Below are 25,324 nucleotides of genomic sequence, written 5' to 3'. Positions count from 1 at the left end.
AAAAAAGGGGAAAAACTAACGCTACCTGGGCAAGACGGCCAGCATTGCCTGCCACCAGTTCTCAGAAGGCAACTGATGCCTTTGTATTTTGACAAGTGTTTCATTGGCCTCTTTTTACTTGTAATAATTGGGCGGCATCTCAAACAGATGATTGACCTCATGCTCCAGGTAAAATAAGCTTTCCAGCCTGTCGTAGAGTGTCTGTCCTGTAGGAGGCCCTGCCTCTGCTGTAGAACTTGATGCAGCAGTAAGCTGATTTGTGACAAAATTATTGAGCCTAGTAGCATATTGGTCACATGTCAATAGCTTTCCAGCGCTGGTCAATAGGCTGGGAAATCCTCTAATTTGTAGTGCTGCAAGCTTTACGTCAAAATTGTCTACATCCCTCTGTATATCCCGACATCTTGCATCCAGAGTTTGCACCAAGCTTCTCAATGTGAGCACACATTTTGCTATTAATATGGCATCTGTTTTGTTCATGATATGGAGTGCTGCCAGCTCTTCCATAGTCTGATGATTCAGAAAGTTGATCATTCTGTTAGCCTGCTCAGGCATGTTTCCTAATGCTGCCTTGGCCCTCTGGTTTTCAAGCTTAGCACGGCCAATCAGTTCCACCTGCTCATATATTGCTTGAATTGACCTCCATTGGCTGGTGATTGACTGATTTATTTTGGCCCACAGAAGTTTCTTTATTTCGGCCAAGGTCTTGTCCAAGGATAAGTCTTTCTCCCGGGTTTTGATTCTGTCCTTCAGGGCCTTAAGTTCTCTTGTCTGTTCAGCCACTGTCATTTTGGACTTATCATATTTTTCTTCTAGTTTAGCCAGCTTTTCTTTGGCCTCCTTTATTTCTATTGCTTGTAGTTTTAGCTCGTTGACAGCTCTTTTCAACTCATCCACACTCGTGCTAGACTCAGGAAGTGTTGTTGCTGCCACTGTAGCTTTTGTAGCTGTTGTTGTGGCTGGAATAATTGGAGGGGTCACTGCTGCTTGTGATGGAAGATCAACAACAGTTGGGATTGTTTGAGGAGGCTGGGAGGTTGACTCTCCCTGCTTTCCTTGCAGTGCTTTCTCCAATTCCCCTTCCAAATAAATTACTCTTTGGTTTAATTTCATTAATAAATCCAACTGATCCTCAGCTTCTTTCTCCTTCTGCACTTCTTCTATTTGAGGATGCTCAGTAGGAAGCAACCTCAATCTCTTCCTTAATGCAGCAACGTCATCATCTTTCTTTTTCATAAGGGTTCTCACACCCTTAGGATCTTTAGGATCATGTCCCAAGTCCACAATAATCTCCTCCAGTGTTTTAATTCTATTATCTTTGGCTGTGGAGGACAGTCTTTCAAAATCTAGCTGAGTGTTAGTATTCTTCAATGACTCTTTCAACTCATGGGCCAATGTGGCCTTCTCTGCAAGGGTGGCATAAAGCATTTCGGCTGTCTGCTTGTGTAATTCTATTTGATCCATTGGGTGAATGTCCTTGGCCAGGACCTCCAACCTTGTCTTAACAAAATCTGCAACTGACTGTGGTTGCTGAATCTTGGGTTTGAAATGGCTGAGAATCATCTTTTCTTGTTTGATATCAAATGCTGCCATCAATCTTTCCTGTTTGGCAGGTGTTGCCTTCAGGAATTGCTTATACAATTGCACTCTTAGTAGCTCATTTTGAGCCTTGATTTCTTTGAAGCTGGCCTTGGTGCTGGCTGGTTTCTTGCCTTTTGTGTGGAGGAAGACACCTCCATGCCGTGTTGTCTATCTTGCTCTTGCTGAAAAGAGCTTGTTGGTGTATGCAGGCTTGCTTCCCTTCTCGGGCTTTCTATGACCTCTTCATTGACCTCCTCCTCAATTGGAGAGTCCCCTCTTTGTCTTTTTGATTCAGGCTGCTGTGTAGACCCACTAGCAGGTGTGGAGTCTTCTCGGTCTCGCTTTCTGCCTCTTTCTTCATTGATCAGAGTTTGCAGAGGTGGCACTTGCAGCGTTTCCATTTGGTGAGGAGGGGCTCGCACTTGAGCTTCTTCCATTGAGGTGATCGGCTGTTCCATGACCATTTGCTCTGTCACCATTGGCTCCTTCCCTTTGGCTGTACCTGTTGCTGATGTAGATGCTCCTTGGGCAGCTTGTGAAGCTGCAACTGTAGAAGTGCCCTCTTCAATTTGGTAAGGCAGCTTGAGATTTACCTGATCAGCAGAATCCAAGTCAAGAGTCTTTTCAAGATCCTTAGCAGTTTGCTCCAAAAGTTCCTCCTGAGTAAATTCTTCAACTAAAGTCCCATGTGCCCATGCATCTTGATTAGCATATTTTTCAATGTCTGGGTATTTGCAGTGGTCATAGGGTGTTAACCTATATTTGACTCTTCTAGCACTAATAAAGCCAAGAGGGTCATAAGGGACCCACCAGAAACTTCTTTTCAGCTTAAATTGATCTTTGAGTATCAGGTGAGCATCTTGCCAACCATCCTTCTTGTTCATGATGAAGGGGCCTAGGCGGTCTTTGAATTTCAGTTGTGCCTTCTTCTTGGTGCTGTGGAAGTGAGTCAAATCTGAATTTATAAGCTGCCTGTAGTATTCTAGTGCAAACAACCTCATTGGCACATATCTCGGGAGCCTGTAAGGACACAGCTCAGAGCCATAAATTCTGATGACAGTATGGTCTTGATATAGGTACCAATCACCTACTTTGTAATTCTTAGATAGCTGTAAGATATTTTGCATTTCATAGGTTATTCTGGGAGGAAGAACCTTCATTAAGAGGCAAGACACAGGGTATACAAACTGGTCAATGAACTCACAATATGAATATGGAGAGTGTTGGACTTGATGAAATACAGATGACCAAAAGACAACAAACCTCCTTTCTCCCTTTGAATCCAATTTCTTGATGGGACACTGGAAGCTTTCAGATTGATAAAACATGAACAAATGAAAGATATAGGAGGAATATTTGAAAATTCCCTGCCTATCTAGTCTAGTGAGCTGGTCGTGGATTTTATTTGATATGAACCTGGCATAATTATACTTGACAGCAGGAGGCTGTCCTTGGCTGAAAGAAGACAATATAACCAGCACTGTCTCGTCTACAAGTTCAGTTGTTGTGAAGCCCAACACATAGGATATCATATCTACCAGCAGTTGGCCCACCTCATTGAAATGGTCATAAGGAAATGGGGGTGGTTCCTTTGGTTGGCAATCTGCCCTCATAAATGTCTTAGCAATCATTTCAATCTTGGTACCAGGGAACCAAGAGGCATCTTCCAGCAAATCATTTATGGAAAAGGGCAGTAGTGTCTGAGTCTTTTTGAAGTTCAACATCTGGTTGATGGAGTCGGGAGTGGTGTAGAAAAGTATGCTTCCAGATGAAGACTTGACAACCCTCTGACTTGGTTCATAATTTGCAGCACAGAGGTGAATAATCTCAGGAAAAATATTCACAGAAGGGAGGAAAAAATGGGGCAGATTGGACTCCCATATGCCGAACTTGTCAGTTTTGTTTATGAAACTATTTCTCAGCTGGCAGTAGGTGTGTAGATGATTCCTTTTGGCAACAAAGTCTTGAATAAGATAATCTGTATCGACCAGGGGCATGGACTCAAGCTCTTTACTTGGTGGTTTGATGGGGGTAATGTTCAGAGCAGATGGAGTGCCCATTATGCAGCTTTGAATACTTGAGCTGAAAGAAGGGCTAGTGCAACAACTGGTTAACAGATTTTGCTTGCAAAAACTAGGAGGAGTAGGCGAACTGAACTCAAATGTAACAGTAGCTGGACAGCTTGAGAGCTTATGCTATAATAGACCAATTTTGCGGAGTATTGGGTCAATTTCCCTTTTTTCAGTGAATTTCTGGAGCTAGAGACTGTGAGGAACAGTGCAGAGGAGCAGAGGATAATTGCAGTTTCAGTGGACGGACCTGAACCATGGAACAGTTTATTTGCTAGTAAAATTGTAAATGGGTATAGGATTTATGAGGCCTTTTCTGGAATGAAGGGTTTCCAGTGGGTTAAATGGAGTCTTAGGTGTGGCAGAGTTACCAATTGGGGAGTTTTTTTCAGGTTTACAGTATGTGCAGTGGATAAACATGAAGAACAGGAGTGAAACAGGGGAAGATACGACAAATACCTGGTTCAAACGGCGCCGAAAGTGGACGAACTGGCATGCAGGTAAACTATGAAGCCGAATTGCAGGCCGCAGCAGCTTGCCTGGTCACTTTGAAGCTTTGGGAGTGAGAAAATGAATGAAACAGGAGACCAGAGCGTTCAAATGAACCAATAGAAATGAAATGTAACGGTCATTAGCGCGCTTCTTTTAAGCAAAAATGGACATTTGGCGCTTTTGGCACTTTTTCGGGATGACGTCAGCGTGACGTCATCGGCGGGTCCCGGGTACGGATGGATGACGTGGCAGGATGACATCAGCAGATGACGTCATCATGTACGGATGAGTGACGTGGCAGTGCGGTGGCAGTGGCACGGTAGCAGGGTGCGGGTACAAAGGGATGAGGTGGCGGCAACGTGGCACGGCAGCAGAGGCGAGGAGATGACGTCATAGGGGAGGACGTGGTGATGACGTCACACAGGCGAGGGCGGTAAGTGGTTTTGGGCGCACTGCCTTAGCACCTGGGTGGTTTTGAGGGAGGGGGATCTGCCACACCCGAGAGTTTGACGCGTGGCGGGAGTACGGCGACAAAACCGCCGAACTCCCGGATGCTAAACCTCGGGCTGTTGGCGCGTGCTAAGGACCCACCCACCGTAGATATTGGGCAGGCCAGATCTGACGGCTGGCGGGGTGGGTAAGGTGGGGGAAGGTTAATAACTGGGCCCGCACGTTATTTAATTTAATTAATCACATGGCGGGGGGGGTTTAACGTTAATAAAGTGGGTTTTTCGGGATATACGAGCGGGGTTAAAAACTTTGGAACATGGGTTTTGGGTTTATATGCACGTGGGGGTTAATTTAATGCTTAATAAAGCTTTTCAAACATTGAGCCTTTGGAACTAATGACTACAGACGGTAGAAATGAAAGGTTATCAGTTTACCCAGGGGTTAACTGATCCCAGGGGAAAGGACGAAGGCTAAATATAAGTCCCAGATGGACTTAATATTTCCCTAGCTTTTAGAACATATGGCTATAGTGCCCGAGGAGGGGATATTCATTATTTTTGGGATTTTATATAATTTTTGTAGTGAATGAGGATAGGGGAGTGTTTTAGGGAGCTACATAGTAAAATTAGGAGTTAATATGGATTATGAGGTGAAAGAAGAGCAGAAGGCTAAGTTTTAACAATAAAACTTAGATATAGGGGCAAATGAGAGTGAAAAGTGACTTTAGACAAGAAATGTGGCTTCTTTTCATTTAAGAAAGCCAACATTTTGACTTGATGTTTCACAAAAATGAAATGAAATGAGGACTTGTTGGGCAGATCCAAAGGTCCTTTAGGGGGATGTTAGTAAGAGAGTTTGAGAGGAAGGAGAAGGGAAGTTAGACATGCTTCCAAAATTCTGCCATTTAAACACTGCTTTGCTACCTCTGCTACTGATGAGATGAGCTGTCCTTGTCAAAGCCAACATTGAAGATAATCTTGTTTCCGCAACCCGAAGCTACCTACCCTTTTTACAGCACCTAGCATTTTTTGTTACTTCAGGAAGGGTGCACTTAGACTTGCAAACCCTGAATTTTTTTTATTTTTTATTTTTAACTGCCTTTCCTATCTAAAACTACCCATGTTTCTTCCAAGGGCCCAGATTAAGCTGTTGGGCTCCTTCATTCTCTACCAAGTTGCTACTCTGCCAAGCTTAAGCTGTTTGGAAAAATACATTCTCTATATTCTAAAGCAAAAAATTTAAACCTAGGGGAAGCAAGCTTAAGCTATTTGGCTGCCCCTTATCTGAGAAACCATTCAAAAATGGAACTTTTACAGCCTGAAAAGGATGAACATTTTTGGCACTTCCACTGTCAATCATGAAATATGAAACCTGTTGCAACAGGAGGCTAACAGGTTATATATGCATAGCATAAACCATGTCATCACATGAGAAAAACTAAAATTCTCATGGAAGAAATCTCCCCATGAAACAAAAAAGACATCTCTCTCTCCCCTTTTCTTATTTTAGGGTTTTCTGATGCACCCTAATGTCATACTACCATGGTTTCCTAATGTGCCTAATGTATTTTTCCATATTATACTTCCCTAATATAATATAATGAACAGAGCACCATGACGAAAAAATGTACATAAACTCTATCCTCCCTTATATACACAATAGGTGAGGGAGATTAAGATAATAAGGACGTAATTCGATACAAGTGAAACACAATCCAATCATGATCCTCCTTGGTGTTGAAAATGGCAAAAAGAAAATCCTGATTTAATTTTCCCTTGAATCAAATTAGGAGAAAATTGTAATTCCACATCACAGGACAAGAAGAATGAGTTAACTAAGTTAATTTCAATTACATGGCTCAGTTAATTCGAGTTGAGTGCCCAACTTGTGTCATTTAGAGTGGTTCATAAATTTTAGGAGCCTAGGTTGAGTTTAATTTGAGTTGTAATAATTTAATTAAGTTAAACTTAGTTAAAGTCAGTTAAACTAGATTCACTATTTGAGGAAGTAGTAGGAGGTATAGCAGAGGGGTGTAGCTTCATGTTTTCAACCAATTAATTGATAAATAAACCATAATTAACTCATGCATGAATGCAATTTGAGATACCCTAGTGGAGAATAGAGTTCAAGGGCAGTGTACTATCAATTATATAATTTTCTGAGTTGTATAGGTGGTGCATGTAGTCAGAGAAGGACCAATAGGAGTTGTGCAATTAAGGATGGGGATTTCCCTAATTAATAGGGGGATAATTCCTTGAGAAACAATGCAAGGAAATTGGATCTTGGAAAGCAACATAATTTGCTAAGTACTTGCTAGAGTTAGCTTGTGAGGAAGTGAGATAGATTATGCTTGTGCAGAGATTGTTCAGGCTTGAACAAGCATTGTATTTGTCCTGTATTTTATAACTAGTGCAATATAGATAGGAAGGGATTTTGAGAAGTTTCTTTCCCATTAAATAAATATTTGAGCATATGTGATTGAATATTGTCTCATGTTTATGTTTTGATTTATCGATCGATTAAATATTTATTTTGTTGATTAGAGTAGATTCAAGTCTTTTGGTTTAGCCTATTACATAAGAAATTTGAATCTACAAGGAATTTATACATCGTATCAGAGCTAGAATCACAATAGAAGAAGAGAATTCAAATTTTGTGTAGGTGGTTCAAATTACAAGATCTCTGTCGCAAGTTTTCTCTGTGGCTAAGAAGATGACTTCCACTAGACTCAGGATTGAGTGCTCTGGAAGGAACCACAATTTTTTTGGTATGGAGGTAGTGTTAGATGATAATGGGTTACTAGATTACATCAAGACACCCCCAACATCTGATTCCCAGGATCTCACTAAGTGGAGGAAGGATGTGTCTAAATCGATGAGAATCACATTGGAGGGAGTTCGAGATCATATTGTATTGAATCTCCACAGGGAATAAACTCCATTCGCTATGTGGAAAATGTTGACTGACTTATTTGACAACTCTAGTGACCAAAAGAAGCTAGCATTGAAGGATAAGCTTCGTAGCATCAAGATGAAAAATAATGTCACAATTCCACAGTACCTGAGAAAATTTACAAAGTGTTGTGTTGAACTTGGCGAGGTCAGTGTCACTATCCCTGAAGATGATTTGGTAGCTTTAGCTATGTTGGGTCTTCCCAAGAGCTGAAGCAATTATCAGGGTTCCGTGAATGGTAGAGACAAACTACCGAGTTGGGAGAGGCTTGATGAGCCTCATCATTGAGTAATTATATGGGCCTTAATTGGCCTTAATTCACCTCCTAGCTTAGTCAAACCAACTATTCTCACAACTTATTGCATAATTTTGATTATATTTTGTTTATGAGATGAGTTAGAGTTGGATATTTTTCTTTGTGGTCTAATGTGCATGTAATGCAAGCATAAAGGATAAAAGCAAGGAAAATGCAGGATAAAAGATAAAAGCAAGTAACTATGGTAAAGACCTTGGTAAAAACTCGAATGGGACAAGGGAGAGTAATTATAGGAGGTAAATCCTCCTCATTTACTACCCCTCCATTCAAATTTTCCTCCATTAGCTCAAAGTACAAACAAACTCCCTACTAGAAGGCGGCTAAGCAAGTGAAGGTGCAAATGACCAAATCATGAGTACTAGAAGGAAACCAAGCAAGTGAAGGTGCAAACAACCAAATCATGAGTACTAGAAGGTAGCCAAGCAAGTGAATGTACGATTTTATGTTGAGTTGGGAGCTAAGCCTCCCTACTATAAGGCAGTCGAGCTAGTGAAAGTGATAGAAACAAGATTTAAGGAAGTCCTTGGAGACTTTAGATGTATAAGTAGAGAGGTTTAGGACCTTAGTGGGATTCAGACTTTCATTGTAAAACTCCACTTTATTTCTGAGATGTAGGACTTGTGACAGTTTTTCTATGTAATCCATGATTTTGATAATAAATATGATTTTCATTGTGAGCAACCATTGAGTTAACTCAGAGGGTTGAAGCTCTTGGGTTAGGGCCCAACCAGAGCGGCCAAAGCTCCTCTTTATTGTATTGTTATGATAGCATAGATTCCTATTTTCCTATTCATTTGCTTAAGTAGTCATTTGCATTGCAGTAGTATAGCATATATTCCTATTTCTGTTCATTTGCTTAGGTAGCTTTATTTTCATTACAGAGATTTATGGTTTAAATTGTTCATTTGCTTAAATAGTTACAGTCTCATTACAGTAGTCTAGAGCAGATCATTAGCAAGTTATCTAGAGGAAAAATATCACTAGAAGGTTGTCCACAGGTGCCTCAGCCTCATCTCCTCCCTCTAGTACCATGATTTGAGGAAGAGACCCTTCAACAACCCCAAAAACATAGGTCTCTAGTTCTCGCATGAGCTTTGGAGTTGTCGTTTAGCGCAGTTACTTGTTTCAGTTCATTTTCATCGTTTTCCATTACTCTCGATCCATCCTCACATCATTGGTTTTTTTGTCGTTTTCCTTAGAAACACTCCTTCAACATGTTCTTCATGCATCATTTCCCAACCGTTTGATCCAAAACAAACTTAGCCAATCACTGTCTGATTCATCAGTTTGCCCAACGACCATTGCACGTGAAAGTCTTCCATCACTTTATGTGCTCCAATCTCCACCATCAATCTGTCTAGCCTAATCTTATGGTTATCGCGCCACCTGATCACAAACTAGCATGACCAATCTCCACCATTGATTAGCCCCCCCTGATCCAACAGCTATCGCGCAGATTCTTGTACAGTTGTTATCTAGTCGAGGGCACGTGAGAAAGTGGTTTTCCTGTGCTACGTGTCGCCTAGTTAGGCTAATCGCGTAAAATTTCCGAATACTGCTTACAGCTTTGAGGGAGCATGAGAAACTATTGACTGCTTTCAAAACCCACTCCATAATTTCCGCACATTTCCTTTGCCCGCTATATAATCTTCGTTTTTCATCTACCGATTAATCCTGCCCATCCATATCTTGACTTAGCCTTTGTGACAAGATCTTGTCCATTCATCTCTAGTTAACCCTATTTGTTCATCTATTCACTAAACCGCCGCGATAAGATCTCCACCATTCATCATGTTAGTTAACCCTGTTTGCCCATATATCTACGTAAATTCCTACGATCCAATCTCCACCGTTCATTTGCCTTTCACCCGACTGATCCAACAGTTCTTATGCATTATTGCTCCCTCATGTCCTCCTTTCATTGATTTCATCCTCTGATTGCTTTTCCACCTGAAAATAGAATTAGTTTAGTTCTTTGCTTACACCTTAATCTATTTTTTATGCTCTTCATTTGTGCAACTTACATAGCAGCATTGGGATAGTGTTGATTTAGTAGTTCTTCTTAGTTTAGCATTACATGTCGTTTTCTTCTTTACTTCAGTAGAGTAGCTCTCCCTTAGAATAGATTTTCTCTTCTTCCATCAAAATCAAGCTTCTTTTGAATCTATAGAAGTCTGTTTTGGAACCCCTGGGATCTCTTGTCAGATGAACAATGACAACAGCTAGGACATCCACTTCTACTTGTGCATATAGCATTGTCACTTCCAAGTTTGTACAAACCTCGGGTTGATAATTAAAGCTAGTAGCCCTGGGAGTTGCATCATTCTTGTTGCAATACCTAGGCTCATCACTTTTTGGCGCCGTTGCCGGGGATGTGTTAGAGTAGAAGTGATTACTGCTCTTTTCTTCTATTTCTAGTTTCCAACTTTCTTCCATTAGTTTACTTTTGCAAAAGTAATCTGGTTTCTTCCTTTCTTTCAGTTGTCATTATCTGCTTTCCTTTCAATTCAGCAAGTAGTTCCTTTATTAGTAGTTTTTCATTCAATCAACAATTTCATTCTGCGAGTAGTTTTATTTCTGTCAGTAGTTTCTCATTCAATCAACAATCTCATTTTTGCAAAGTACATTCTAGCTTTAAAGAAAATATTATAAAAATCAACCCAGAAACATTTTCCTTTCATGCCTCATAGGAATGGGGGCAATTGAGGAAAATTCTTGTCAAATACCCCCACTGCATCCAATAGTCAACCTTCTCTCTTCTTGAGTGACAGTGAATTGGAAGACCCTTTAGGTGAGAAACCTTACATATTTGAAGAACCTACAGGGGACGAAGAAGAGGAAGAACCAATTCTTATTGAACCAATGGCTGAAAACTGAAATGACAGAGGGAATAGAGAGAGAATTGAGGGTGCCTTGCCCATCAAGGAAACCTATGGGGACACCAAGATGAAGAATATAAGCCCCTTACTCTACCTCATTTCCATGGCCTAACCACAGAGGACCCTGACACTTTCCTATTTGAGTTTGTTGTTATATGTTGAACCTATGACTACATAGGCGATGAGAAAAAGTTAAAACTGTTTCCATCTATCCTCAAAGATGCAGCATTGCGCCGGTTCATGGGTTTACCTAGAGATAGCATCAAAAATTGGGCTCAGATGCAACATGATTTTAACAACAAATATAGGGACTATTATATGTCAAAGGATACTAAAGAAGAAATTTTTAGGATGACCATAGGCTAGGATGAATCCTTAGAAGGATATAAAGAAATATTCCAGTTCAGATACAAAAGGGCCAGGTGCACACTTGACCCTGAGTCACTAAAGCTGGTCCTACTTAAAGGAGTAAGGAAAGATCTTATGGATACCTTACATATGATAGTAGGAAAGATATCTACCAATTACCTTATGAGGATATTAAGACTGTCTTTAGAAACCATTCTAGGGAAACCAAGAAAAAGGGTAGGGGTAGTCAACCTATGGCCAGTACATCATCCTCCAACTCATCCATCAAGGGTGAAATTGGAAATATGCTGGAATATTTCAAAAGTGATATGCTGCAAACCCTTGCCTTGCAATTGGACACCATAAATATCAAAAGGAGGCAAGAGGATTCATAGAGAGCCTTGTCCATCTTTTGTCCTAGATGCACTAGGAGGCATCCTACGAATGCGTTTCCATTGAACTACATTAAGATTTGATCAGTTTGTGAAGAAAACCACTCCATAGAAAAGTGCCATTCTTTACCTGGACTCAAAGTTGTATATCAAGGAGCTGAAGGGGTCACTGAGCAGCTTTGCTACATCAACCAAAGGAGACCTCCTTGGCCTAGACCATATGAGTAGGGTATGCAAGGTTCATCCCATGCATATTAAAAACCCAACCAAACCACAACTATACCTTCTTAGGGACCCCCTTTTCATCCTTCCTGGTCTACACCCACTCCTTGGTCCTATGCATCTCAGTATCATTCCCAGCCAACCAGCCAGTCATTTCAACCTTATGTTCAACCACAACATCAGTGGAATACCCCACACTAGGGGTGGAGGCCTCAATTCAACTATGTTCCAGCCCTATTGCCTCCACCACCTACCCAACCACAACTCTTGCACTCTGATCCACCTAAGAAACCCCAGATGCCTGCCCAGCCAAATATGAACTCAAACAATAGGCAGGCTTAACAAGTATACAATGGAGAGACATCATACCCAGCTTATGCCATAGAAATACAGGAGATCAACCTAAGATCTGGGGGAATTATCCCTGATAACCAACCTCCCTCTCGACATAGGGAGGTTGAGGAAGAAAGAGAGGAAAGAAACCTTAAAGTAAATCCACCCTTTCCTGAAATATTAGCCCAACAACTCTAGCCTACCCTAGAAGAAACTGAAATTCTGGGAGAATTGAAGAATCTATGTGTAAAGATCCCATTTCTCCAAGCAATCAAAGATGTTCCCATTTACAATAAGTTGATTAAGGAGAAGTGCTTCCAGCATCCAGGAAGACGAAAAAGGGATGCCCCTACCATTAATGTCATTGGGCAGTTGTCTGACTTAATGTTGGGGTAGGTAATATTTCCAAAATATTTAGACCCTGGAAGCCCTATAGTAGATGTGCACATCAATGGCACCATTGTCCCACACACTCTAATTGATCTTGGGGCTGCCATTAATGTGATGACCAAGGACACCATGTTCAATCTCAACCTCCAATAGTCATTAAGGAAGTCCACAATAGTTTTGCAACTTGCAGACTGTTCCATAGTCACCCCTGAGGAAATTGTGGATGATGTGATGGTCTCCATTGATTCCTGGGAGTACCCTGTAGATTTCCTAGTTCTCCAACCTAAGGCTAAGCTTACTGGTTACCCTCTCATCCTTGGGAGGCCATGCTTGGCCATAACTGATGCTTACATTAGCTGCAGAGCTAGTAATATGACCATCAAGAATGGGCATATGTCCAAACAATTAGTCCTATACCCTCCTGCTCAACCTTCCCTAGAGAATGATTTACCTTTATGGTTGGAGGAGAAGGAAGAAGATGAGGTTTATTCTGCCCAACTTTATGCTTTGGAATAAACCATAGGAGGAGGACAACAAGATGAGGATGACTTAATTGAACACCTGCTCCAAAGCCCAACTCCTAGTTCATTACCATTGGAAGAAGAAGTAACAAAAACCCAGAACAATCATCCAATTGACTTATGCTTAGCCAATACCCACCCACTCTAGGTCAAAAACATAGAATTCGGCCCAGAGAAAACTTTGTAAATCAATCCATCTATGTCTACTCTTGAAGAGGAAGAGTTATGCAACATGTTGAGAGAAAACCTAGAATCCTTTGCTTGGAGTTACAAGGAAATGAAGGGAGTACACCTGTCAGTGTGTACTCACCACATATACATCAAAGAAGGTTGCAAGCCAGTCAAGCAACCAAAAAGGAGGATGAATCCAACTCTTAAAGACATAGTCAAAGAAGAACTACAAAAACTGTTAGATGCAGGATTCATCTACCCTATCTCAGATAGTGAGTCAGTCTCTCCTTTAGTGTTAGTTACCAAGAAAAATGGTAAGTGGAGGATTTGTATAGATTACAGGGAGTTGAACAAAGCCACAAAGAGGAATCATTTTCACCTACCCTTCATTGACCAAGTGCTAGATGGCCTGGCAGGGAATAATTTCTTTTCTTTCCTAGATGGATTCAGTGGGTACGACCAAATCCAAATCTACCTGGAAGACCAGGATAAGACCACATCCACCTATCCTTAGGGTAGTTTTGCCTATAGGGTCCTTCCTTTTTGCCTATGCAATGTTCCTACCACCTTCCAAATAACAGTCTTGAGTATTTTTGCTAAACTAGTACATGATGATGTGGAAATATATATGGATGATTTTACACCTTATGGCTATGATTTTGAAGAAGCCATGACTGACCTAAGAAAAATATTGCACAAATGCATTGAAATGAACCTATCTCTCAGTCCAAAAAAATGTGAATTCTTAATGACTGAAGGGACTGTGCTAGGTCATTCAATATCTCAGCAAGGACTGCAGGTGGACCCAAACAAAATAGTAATCATCCAAAGGGTCCCACCTCCACAAAAGCAAAGAGATGTTAGGAGTTTCTTAGGGTTAGCTGGATACTACCGAAGGTTCAGTAAAGGACTTCAAGAAGTTGGCCTCTCCTTTGTTTGGATTGTTGGCCAAAGATTCTGAGTTTATATGGTCAAAGAGTTGCCAAGAGGCCTTAGACATTCTAAACGATATGGTAACCATTGCACCAATCCTTAGAGGCCCAAACTGGGCCCTCCCTTTCCATATTCATGCTGATGCCTCACACAAAGCCATAGGAGTAGTCTTAGGTTAAGAAGAAGAGAAATTTCCCTATGCCATCTATTTTACCAGTAAGAACCTGTCAAAGGCTGAGCTAAATTATACTGTGACCAAAAACAAACTCCTGGCTATTGTGAATTCATTAAACAAATTTAGGCATTACATTACAGGATATCAAACATTTGTGCATACTAATCATGCTGTAATCAAATATTCAATGAACAAAGTAGATGTGAATGGTAGAATTATAAGATGGTTGCTTTTATTACAACAATTTGATCTAACTATTGTTGATAAGCCTGGTAAGGAAAATTTTGTTGCTAACTTTCTATCTAGGATGAATCTACCTACAAGTGAAGAAGAAATGGTGGATTACAAGTTTCCAGATGAGCATTTGTTTTCTATTTTAGTTCTCTCCCCATGGTTTGTTGATATAGCAAACTATTTGGTATCAACATAGTTTCCACCAAACTTTCCCACCAAAGAAAAGAGCAAGATAGTTAGGAAGAGAACCCCCTTCACCTGGATTGGGGGTAATATTTTCAAAATTGGCCTAGATCAAATCTTGAGAAGGTGTGTAAGGGAAGAGGAAGTCTTTGACATCCTTCTGACCTGTCATGATGGGCCTTATGGAGGTCACTTTGTAGAAAAGAGGATAACATTCAAAGTGTTGCAAGCAGGCTATTACTTGCCTACTCTTCACCAGGATATGAAAAAGTACATTAGACGGTGTGATTGATGCCAGAGGATGGGAAAGCCTACTCTAAGAGACGAAATTTCCCTATAGCCTCAAGTTGCTTTCGAGCCATTTGATAAGTGGGTCATGGACTTCATTGGGCTTATCAATCCCCCTTCAAAGCAAAAACAACACATTATTGTGTGCACTGATTATTTGACTAAGTGGGCTGAAACAAAGGCAATTAAGGCAACAACAAAAGAGAAGGTCGTTGAGTTCCTAAGGGAGAATATATTCTACAAGTTTGGGTACCCTAGAGAGCTAGCCATAGACCAAGGCAGCTAGTTTACCTCCAACATGATTGAAGAACTATTCAGCGATCACAAAGTCAAGCATAGGACCTCCACTCCTTATCACCCACAAGCTAATGGACAAGTGGAGGTAACTAATAGGGCACTGGAGAACATCTTAACCAAGGTAGTGAGTATCAATAGGAAGGATTAGTCAAAGAGACTAGTTGAGGCCACCTAGGCCCATAATACAACATGGAAGACCACCACTAGGTTTACACCCTATGAGCTGGTCTATGGGAAAAATGATTTGTTGTCCATTGAGTTTGAATATAACACATTAAGGATGGTAGCCCAACTAGATTTGGATCTCAGTTATGCATAGAAAGAAATATTGTTCCATGTGAATGGCTTGGATGAATTCAGAACGTAGGCCCTCCCACATACAAAGATAGTTGAGCTTCAGAGGAAGGTATGGCATGACAAACATATTAAGGAGAAGCAATTTCAAGAGGGAGATTGGGCATTGTTATATGAATCTAGGTATAAATACTTCAAAGGCAAGCTAAAGATAAGACAGCTCAGACCTTATGTTGTGGAAAGATGCCATGACAGTGGTTCAGTGAAAATCAGAACTATAGATGAAGAAGCCATTCCATTGCTAGTTAATGGACATAGATTGAAAATGTACAAGAGGCCTTTATCAAAACAAGAGTTCATTGACAATATTAATAAGGTAGTGATGATGGTGGAGCAAGTTCCTGCTCCTCCCTCATCAGGTCACTGAAAAATGAAAAAAAAAGAATAAGGATTCAGGTGAAAACCTCTATGTGGCACCTGAGTCCCATCTTTGGATTGAAAACCTCATGAGGCAGCCCAAGGATGAGAAAAATGGAAAGAAAAAGAAGATCCATGGGTGAAAACATTCCTTGAGGCACCCAAGGCAAATATCTTGGGTGAAAACCTCTCTGAAGTAGCCTAGGTGTTTTTAAAAATATATATATATAATAATAAAAGAAAAAGAAAAAGAAACATAATTGTTATTTGTAGGTGGATGAGAAAGACAAGAAAGGAGCAAAGAGAAGATCAAAAGGGAACCCTGCCTCACATATATTCATCTCCTCCACTCCTTACGATGCATCCCTCCATCAATTCCATTGTTTTTCACTTCATTGCTTCAATTCAAGTGAAGATTGTATTTTCTACAGGATCCCCTAAATGGTAGATTGGTTAGGTCCCCAAAATTCATACTAGACATGATCTAACCAATCACCTCAACCATTACCATCATCCTTGCATCCACACACACTCCTACTCCCTCTATACATTCATTGCAGCATCCTCACAGCACCAACCAGCAACATGATCAAGAAATTCTAAGGGAGACACCAAACATTGCCAAGTGGTAATCTAGGAGATTCACAGCAGCAACATCCGATCTTCACTCACAAACACCATTAGTAGACAGCAGAGGAGGAAGAAGAATGACCATATAGTAGCAACAACATAATAATATCTTCAGTCATAGGCACCTACAAAGGCCAATAAACCATCAACAGACAATAGAGGAGGAGGAAGAGTGACCATCAACAACACCTCTAATCTTTGACAACTGTAGCATGGCATTAAGGCCATAGGTAAGTATCCTACTCACTCACTCATATGCATCATTTGATCAAAAGTTGTAAATGTTAAGAGGCAGTTGGCTTTTAAGTGAAAAGGTGGAAAAAAGGAATTTCTTTTTAAGGTGAAGAACCCACAGAGGATAAAAATGGAGTAAGGAGGGACAATTTTTCATACCCATACAGTGAGGTAGGCTAGCAACTCATCAAGTATATATCATGTGAGGGTAGATACAGTGTTGTGTATGGCTGCCATTTTAGAATGATTGAAGAATTAAGATTTGGCGTAGAAACACTAGCTCACCAAAGACTCAGTATACCCTATTTTTTGATGAAATCACTCATGGACTCCAGTAGTAAATTAAAGAAAGGAAATTCCCAAAAATTACTTCACCATGGGTTGATCAAGATCCTCATTGAGGATGCCCTCCAAAACCTCAGGATCCCTATAACATGGTCAGTCTTTAGAGACTTACCAGTAGAGGATGATATCAAAACCCTCACCTATGATGTTAGTCCTTCTGTTAGTGACGAGGAGGCAAAAGAAGAAGAAGATACAGAGCATATGGGGATGATATGGATGAAGAAGAAACTAATACAGAGGAACATGATAAAAATAGAACACAAGGAGGATGATGTTGAAACAGAGGAGGAAACGAAGGAAGAAACTAATGGAGATGAGAAAGAACAACAAACGAAAGAAAATAAGAAAAATAGAGAGGTAGAAGGCATTGAAACAGAAGGGGAAGAACAAAAGGAGGATTCACCTAGAGTGTCTCCAGAGGTCCCTAAGAGGAAGGCAGCAACTACCATCACTGCTCTCGGCACACCAGTCAAGAAAAAAGGTAAAAGAAGGAGGTAAACCGCTCTATCTTTCAGAACAAGGAAGAGCACAAGAATCAAACAAGGGAAGCCACAAATATCAACAAAAATCCCTATTCATGTGTGGCTAGCCTCTCCTTGGAAGCAATCCAGTGTAGAATTCTAGCTAAAACCTATGCTCCTTACCTCAAAGAACAATGGCTGCAATTCTAGATTAAAACACTAGCACAAAGGGGTGCCATTCCATGTCAAGACTGCAGGCAGTCTATTGATCTTTGTGCTCAGAGCTTTACTTGCACAACATGGCCCTCATACACATGCATATTTGGGATCCTAATGTAGAGCTAGGATATCTACAATTAATGGCATGGCATCATCAATGAACCATGAGAAGTAAAGGGCTACAGAGATGAAAAGAATGTTGACCAGAGATCAAAATGAACCTCTTTTCATCAAAGCTGAACAATCAAATCCCATGGCCCTAATTAACACCCATAGTCTAATTGCAAATGATCCTCAACTAGCACTTAGATATCTTGCTTCCCAAGAGCAAGCAATTTCACATTTTGAGGATATGTTTAAGCTACTCAAAGATGATAATATACATTCCTACTAAAGGAGATGGAACACAATGCCACACAGCTTGAAGATTAGGGAAGAAGAGGAAAATAGGTAGTGGGAAGAAGTAGAAAGGAAAGCACGCTTCTATGAACAAGAAGAAGAGACCACAGTAGAAGCATGGGATGTCAGAGAGGCTACTAGAGCCACTAAATTGCTCAGAGGATGAGCAACACTTTCAGTACGGGGGTGATGATGAGCCTCATCATTGAGTAATTATATGGGCCTTAATTGGCCTTAATTCACCTCCTAGCTTAGTCAAACCAACTATTCTCATAACATATTGCATATTTTTTATTATATGTTGTTTATGAGATGAGTTAGAGTTGGATATTTTGCTCTGTAGAAACTCGAATGGGACAAGGGAGAGTAACTATAAGAGGTAAATCCTCCTCATTTACTACCTCTCCATTTGAATTTTCCTCCATCATCTCAAAGTACAAAAAACCTCCCTACTAGAAGGCAACCAAGAAATTGAAGGTGCAAATGGCCAAATCATAAGTACTAGAAGGAAGCCAAGAAAGTGAAGGAATAAATAGCCAAATCATGAGTACTAGAAGGCAACCACGCAAGTGAAAGTACGAGTTTATCTTGAGTTGGGAGCCAAGCCTCCATACTAGAAGGCAGCGAAGCTAGTAAAAGTGACAAAAACCGGTTTTAAGGAAGTCGTTGGAGACTTCAAATGTATAAGTAGAGAGGCTTAGGACCTCAGTTGGATTCAAACTTTCATTGTAAAAATCTAATTTATTTCTGAGCTGCAGGACTTGTGACAGTTTTGTTATGTAATCTATGGTTTTGATAATAAAGATGAAGTTTCGTTGTGAGAAAGCATTGAGTTAACTCAAAGGGCTAAAGCTCTTGGGTTAGGGCCCAACCCGAGCAGCCAAAGCTCCTCTTTACTATATTGTTATGATAGCATAGATTCCTGTTTTCCTGTTCATTTTCTTACGTAGTCATTTCCATTACAACAATATAGCATAGATTCTTGTTTCTATTCATTTGCTAAGGAAGCTTCATTTTCATTACAGATATTTATGGTTTAAACTGTTCATTTTCTTAAATAGTTACAGTCTCATTACAGTAGTGTAGAGTAGATCATTAGCAGGTTATCTATAGGAAAAAGATCACCAGAAGGTTGTCCACAACTGCCTTAGCCTCATCTCCTCCCTCTGGGACAACGATTTGAGGAAGAGACCCTTCAGCAACCCCAAAAACATAGGTCTCTGGTTCTCGCATGAGCTTTGGAGTTGTTGTTTAGCACGTTACTTGTTTCAGTTCATTTTCATCGTTTTCCATTACTCTCGGTCCATCCTCATGTCATTGGTTTTTCTGTCATTTTCCTTTCAAACACTCCTTCAACACGTTCTTCATGCATTTTTTCCTGATCGTTTGATCCACAACAAACTTAGCCAATCACTACCTGATTCATTAGTTTGCCCAATGGTCATTGTGTGCGAAAGTCTTCCATCACTTTATGTGTTCTAATCTCCACCATCAATCTGTCTAGCCTAATCCGATGGCTACCACGTCACCGGATCGCCAATTAGTGCGACCAATCTCCACTGTTGATCAACCCGACCTGATCCAATGGCTATCGCGCCATATCGTGCAGATTCTTGCATGGCCATTATCTAGCTGAGGGCATGCAAGAAAGAGGTTTTCCCGTGTTATGTGTTGTCTTGTTAGGCTAATCACACAAAATTTTAGAATACTGCTTACAACTTTGAGGGCGTGCAAGAAACTGCTAACTGCCTTCGAAACATGCTCCATCATTTCTGCAAGTTTCTTTTGCCCACAATATAATCTCCGTCGTCCATCTGTCGATTAATCCTGTCTGTCCATCTCTTGACTTAGCCTTTGCGATAAGATATCTGCCATTCATCTTTGGTTAACCCTATTCATTCATCTATTCACTAAATCGTTGGGATAAGATCTCCACCATTCATCCTGTTAGTTAACCCTATTTGACCATCTATCTACGTAACCTCCTGTGAATGGATCTTTATTGTTTGTTTTCCTTTAACCCAACTAATCCAATGGTTCTTATGCATTATTGCTCCCTCACATCCTCCTTTCAGTGATTTCGTCCTCTAATTTCTTTTCTTCTTGAAAACAGATTTAGTTTAGTTCTTTGCTTACACATTAGTCTAGTTTTGATGCTCTTTACTTCTGCAACTTAGATAGCAGCATTATGTTAGTGTTGATTTAGCAGTTCTGCTTAGTTTAGCATTACATGTTGTTTTCTTCTTTACTGCTGTAGAGTAGCTCTCCCTTAGAATAGATTTGCTCTTCTTCGATCAAAATTAAGCTTCTTCTGACTCTATAGAAGTCTGGCTTGGAAACCCTAGGATCTCTTGCTAGATGAATAGTGACAACAGGCAGGACCTCTACTTCTACTTGTGAAGATAACACTATCACCTCCAAGTTTGTACGAACCCTGAGTTGATAAGTAAAGCTGGTAGCCTTGGGAGTTGCAGTATTCTTGTTGCAATACCTAGGCTCATGAAGGTTATGGTCTGATCTAGTGTAGGAAGAAATAAGGCAGAACAATAGAGATAATACCTCATCCAAAGAAGAGGAAGAGGAATTCACATTTGTTAGCAAAGGAAATAAATCCAAGGGAAAGAAGTCCCAAGGGAAGGAGGGAAAGAAGAAATACTTGTCCAACATCAATTGCTTTCACTATCATGAATTCAAGCACTATTCCATGAAATGTCCACATAAGAAGGAAACAAAGAAGGAACCTGTAGTAGCAACAATAGGTGAAGCTCTAGCTTCACAATTTGAGCTTGATTTTACTCTCTTTTCATACATGGAAAGCACAGTAATGGGAAGCATTTGGTATCTTGATAGTGATGCTTCATTCCATATGACGAGGAATAAAGATTTGTTCAGTGACTTGGGGGAGAAAGACCTCAAGCAGAACATTGAGTTTGGATATGACAAGAGGTATAGAACAACTGGTATCAGTACAATTACTTTTCAAAGGGATTCTGGCTCCCCTCTCAAACTGAAGGACGTGATGTTTGTTCTAGGTCTAAAGAAGAATCTTGTTTCCATCGTAGTATTAGAAGATTGTGGCTACACTATGATATTTATCAAAGGAAAGGCTTTCCTTAGACACATTGCCACAGGATAGGTAAATCAGGTCGGTGTGCAATTCAAGAACCTATATACACTTGAGGTTTAAGATGCATACAAAGCCTTGAGGAGAAATGAAAAGGTTAGGGACTTGATGGTTGAGAGGGAGCATAGTTTACCTCTCAAAATGCAGCCTCGAAATTAACCTCGTCAAGTTGTGGAGCAACTACAATTGGAGAAGCAGAGAGGAGACATAGTGGAAACCTCCACATGAGCAGAGACCTCTAGTAGGGGGAAACTTCAAGCTAAGTGGGCAGAGGGATCACTTCCAACCATACCTCTAGGTGTGAGGTGGATGTGAAGCAATAGTCCTAAGATTTACATAAATTTGTGTAGGGTCCATCAAGGTGTTTTTGTCTCATGGATCATTACCTTGCTATGGGGGGCCACAATATTCACTAGTAGGAGGATCAATTCCAGTCAGATACTAAGGAATGAAAATTTGTGTTGACAACAGAGTAAGAGGCTCAGTACCAGAGTCAGTAACAACATGATTTTCCTAGTAGACAATTGCAGATTGATTCAATGATTATTTTTATTTATTTTGTTATATGTTGTTCAGTTGCAGATGTTGTAGTAGCAACAAAAATAATGAGAATTGTTGCATGAAATTCATTCTAAAGGTGATGCATCGGGGTAGATGTGAATCCCTTTCTTGTTGACAGGGAGTGTTGAAAATGGCAACAAGAAAATCTTGATTTAATTTCCCTTAATTAAATTAGGTGAAAATTGTAACTCAACATCAAAAGACAACAAGAATGAGTTAAATAAGCTAATTTCACTTAGTTGTTTTGTGTCATGTAGAGTGTTTCCTAAATTTTAGGAGCCTAGGTTGAGTATAATTTTAGCTGTAATAATTTAATTCAGTTAAACTGAGTTAAAGTCAGTTAAACTAGTTCCAATTGTTGGAGGAACTAGTAACAGCTATAGAAGTGGGGTGCAACTTGATGTGTTCAACCAGTTAATTGATAAATCAACCATAATAAACTCATGCATGCATGAAATTTGAGTTACCCAATTGAGATTGGAGTTCAAAGGTAGTGTACTATCAGTTGTATAATTTTTCGAGTTGTACAGGTGGTGCATGCAGTTAGAGAAGGACCTATAGGGATTTCACAATTAAGGATGGGTATTTCCAAAATTAATAGGGGGATAATTCCTTGAGAAACAATGCAAGGAAATAGGATATTGAAAAGTAGAAAAATTGGCTAAGTATTGGCCATAGTCAACTTGTGAGGCAGTGAGATAGATTATACTTGTGCAAAGATTGTTCAGGCTTGAACACACATTGTATGTCTTCTCAATGTTCTCAGTAATGTAATACAGATAGGAAGTCGTTTTGAGCAGTTTCTTTCCACTTATATAAATCTCTGAGAATATGTGATTGAATCTTGTCTCATGTTTATGTTGTGATTTCTCGACCGATTAATTGTTTCTGCTATTGAGTAGAGTAGATTCAAGTCTTTTATTTTAGCCTATCACAAAATTAGTTTGAATCTACAAGGAATTTCTACACTCAGGATCAATACATGTCCTATAAGATGGTGTACTTTCTAACAAAATTCTAGTCCAAATCTTCCTCTTACATGGGTTATTATCCAAGTGTCCTTATGCGACATGATTCTTCTCTATCTATGTTCCACCTGTCCCATTTGTTAATTTCATTTGACAAATAGATTTAGAGCCACACTTGAACACATTTATAATCCCAGCATTTTATTACAAACTAAATTATTTTTCTAGATGTTTATGTTTCACATTTCATTTACATTCTCATCAATAAAAAGGTATTGTTTTCCACTAGCTATATTTCTCAATAGTTACCCAAATATATGATGATAAATTCTTAGGGTCATAGATGAGGAGTGTTACACTTGACATCCCTCCCCTCCCATAATTGATTCCCCATGTTTCTCAAATATGACGATTAATGTAAAACCATAAATAACTTAATAAGAAGTTACAAAAAATTAAATCATTTTATGCATTTGAAAGAAAGACTCTAGGTGGGTTTCTTAGGGATCCTCTCTCATTATTCTCTTCAATTTTTTTTTGAAATCCACCCTCTGTGAAAAATTTGGTTTGGCCTTTATTAAACAAAACCATAGCTCTGAAAATCATCTATAGATCATTTTTGGGCTTGTTGTATTCTAGTATTTTGGGTGCCCCTAGTTATAACCTAGTGTTTGGAGTCCAACAAAGTCAATGGTTCTCCTATCCAAATATTGATTTGTACTTTATGAGTAGTTATATTTCAGTTACTAGAGTCATTCATAGGCATATTGTGAATTTTTATGTGGGTATAAAAACCAGGTTGAGCTGCATATATCAGTTCCATAAGAATTGAAAATTGTTTTTTGCAAAGGCCCATGTGAGCACACTACCCATGATCACTCGAGCAAGTGTTTTCCAAAATCCAACCCCTTGTGAAAAATTTACATTCATATTTACTGAACAACACCCTATCTCTAAAGATCCTCAAATAAATCAATTTCGGACGTATGGAGTCCTAGGAGGCGGGTGTCCTTAGCTATAACCTTGTGCCAAGATTCCAAAAAGACCAACATTTTTCCCATTTGAGTCTTAGTTTGAATTTTATGGTGAGTTTCAACTCACTTCCACAAGGAATTTAGGGACATATTGTAAATTTTTTGTAGGGATATAAAAAACAAGCCAAGAAGTATAAAAAAGTTTTGTGAAATCAAGCATTTATGTTTGGAAAAAGCCCATTCAAGCACGCTACTCACAATCACTTTAGTAAGCATTTTGTAAAATATAATCCCTTGTGAAAAGTTTGCATTCATATTCGCTGAAGAAACTCTAAATCTAAATATCGTCAAATAAATTAATTTTCAACCTATGGATTATTGGGGGTTGTCCCTAGTTGTAACCCGAATCCAAGAGTCTAATGGAACTAATGATTTTCCCATCCAAGTCTCAATTTGAATTTGGGTACACATTTTGGACTTTTATTGGGGGTATAAAAACCAAACCAAATAGCAAAATTATTTTCATAAGCTCAAGAATTTGTATCTTGCTAATGCCCATGTGAGCACACTATCCATAATTGCTTGTGTGATTGTATTTAAAAATCCAACCCCTTGTGCAAATTTTGCATTGATCTCTACTAAGAGAAATTCTAGATCTAAATATCCTAAAATAAATTAACTTTTGACCCATGGAGCCATTATGGGGGGGGATGGTGTCAATAGATATAACCTAGTTTGAAGAGCCCAACAAAATTGAATTTTTCCTTGTACAAGTCTCAGTTTCAATTTTATGGAAAGTTGAAAATGGATTCCAAGATCCATTTAGGGATATATTTTTAATTTTTTCTAGGGTTATACAAACCAAAATGAGAAGTATAAATGAGTTTTGTAAGCTCAAACATTTATGTTAGGTGAAGGCCCATGTGAAAACACTACCCATGATCACTCAAGTGTGTTTTGCAAAATCTAAAACCTTTTGCAACTTTTTCATTGATCCTTACTAAGAAAAACCATAGCTCTTAAGCTCCTAAAATGAATCCATTTTTAACCTATGGAGTCATATGCGAAGGGTGTCCTAAGTTGCAATTTAGTGCTAGGAGTCCAATGGAATTGCCAATTTTCCCATATGAGGTTAATTTTTAATCTTATGCTGAGTTGCAACTTGTTTCCAAGATCCATTTAGGGGCATATTGATCATTTTGTCGATAAAGGTAGAAAACACATTGTACAATTTGAAAACCTTGGATTTGTGCAAGTTGAAACCCCTAGTTTTGTGTAATTTGAAAACCTATTTTTGTGGAACTTGGAAACCCTATCAATGCATATTTTCATGGAATGGAATTGTATGGATGGAATTATTCTTTATACCATAATTTGTGACGGATTCATACCAAACACACCATAAGGGACAACCGTAAGTGAAACAAACAAGTGACATAATTATGTGATTCCTCATAAGAAATGTAGATAAG

The sequence above is a fragment of the Pinus tabuliformis genome, chromosome X (genome assembly GCF_031772625.1).
Source record: "Pinus tabuliformis cultivar Carrire ecotype Pingquan chromosome X, CPIR1, whole genome shotgun sequence".
Classification (NCBI taxonomy): domain Eukaryota; kingdom Viridiplantae; phylum Streptophyta; class Pinopsida; order Pinales; family Pinaceae; genus Pinus; species Pinus tabuliformis.
This window is presented reverse-complemented; position numbering follows the sequence as displayed.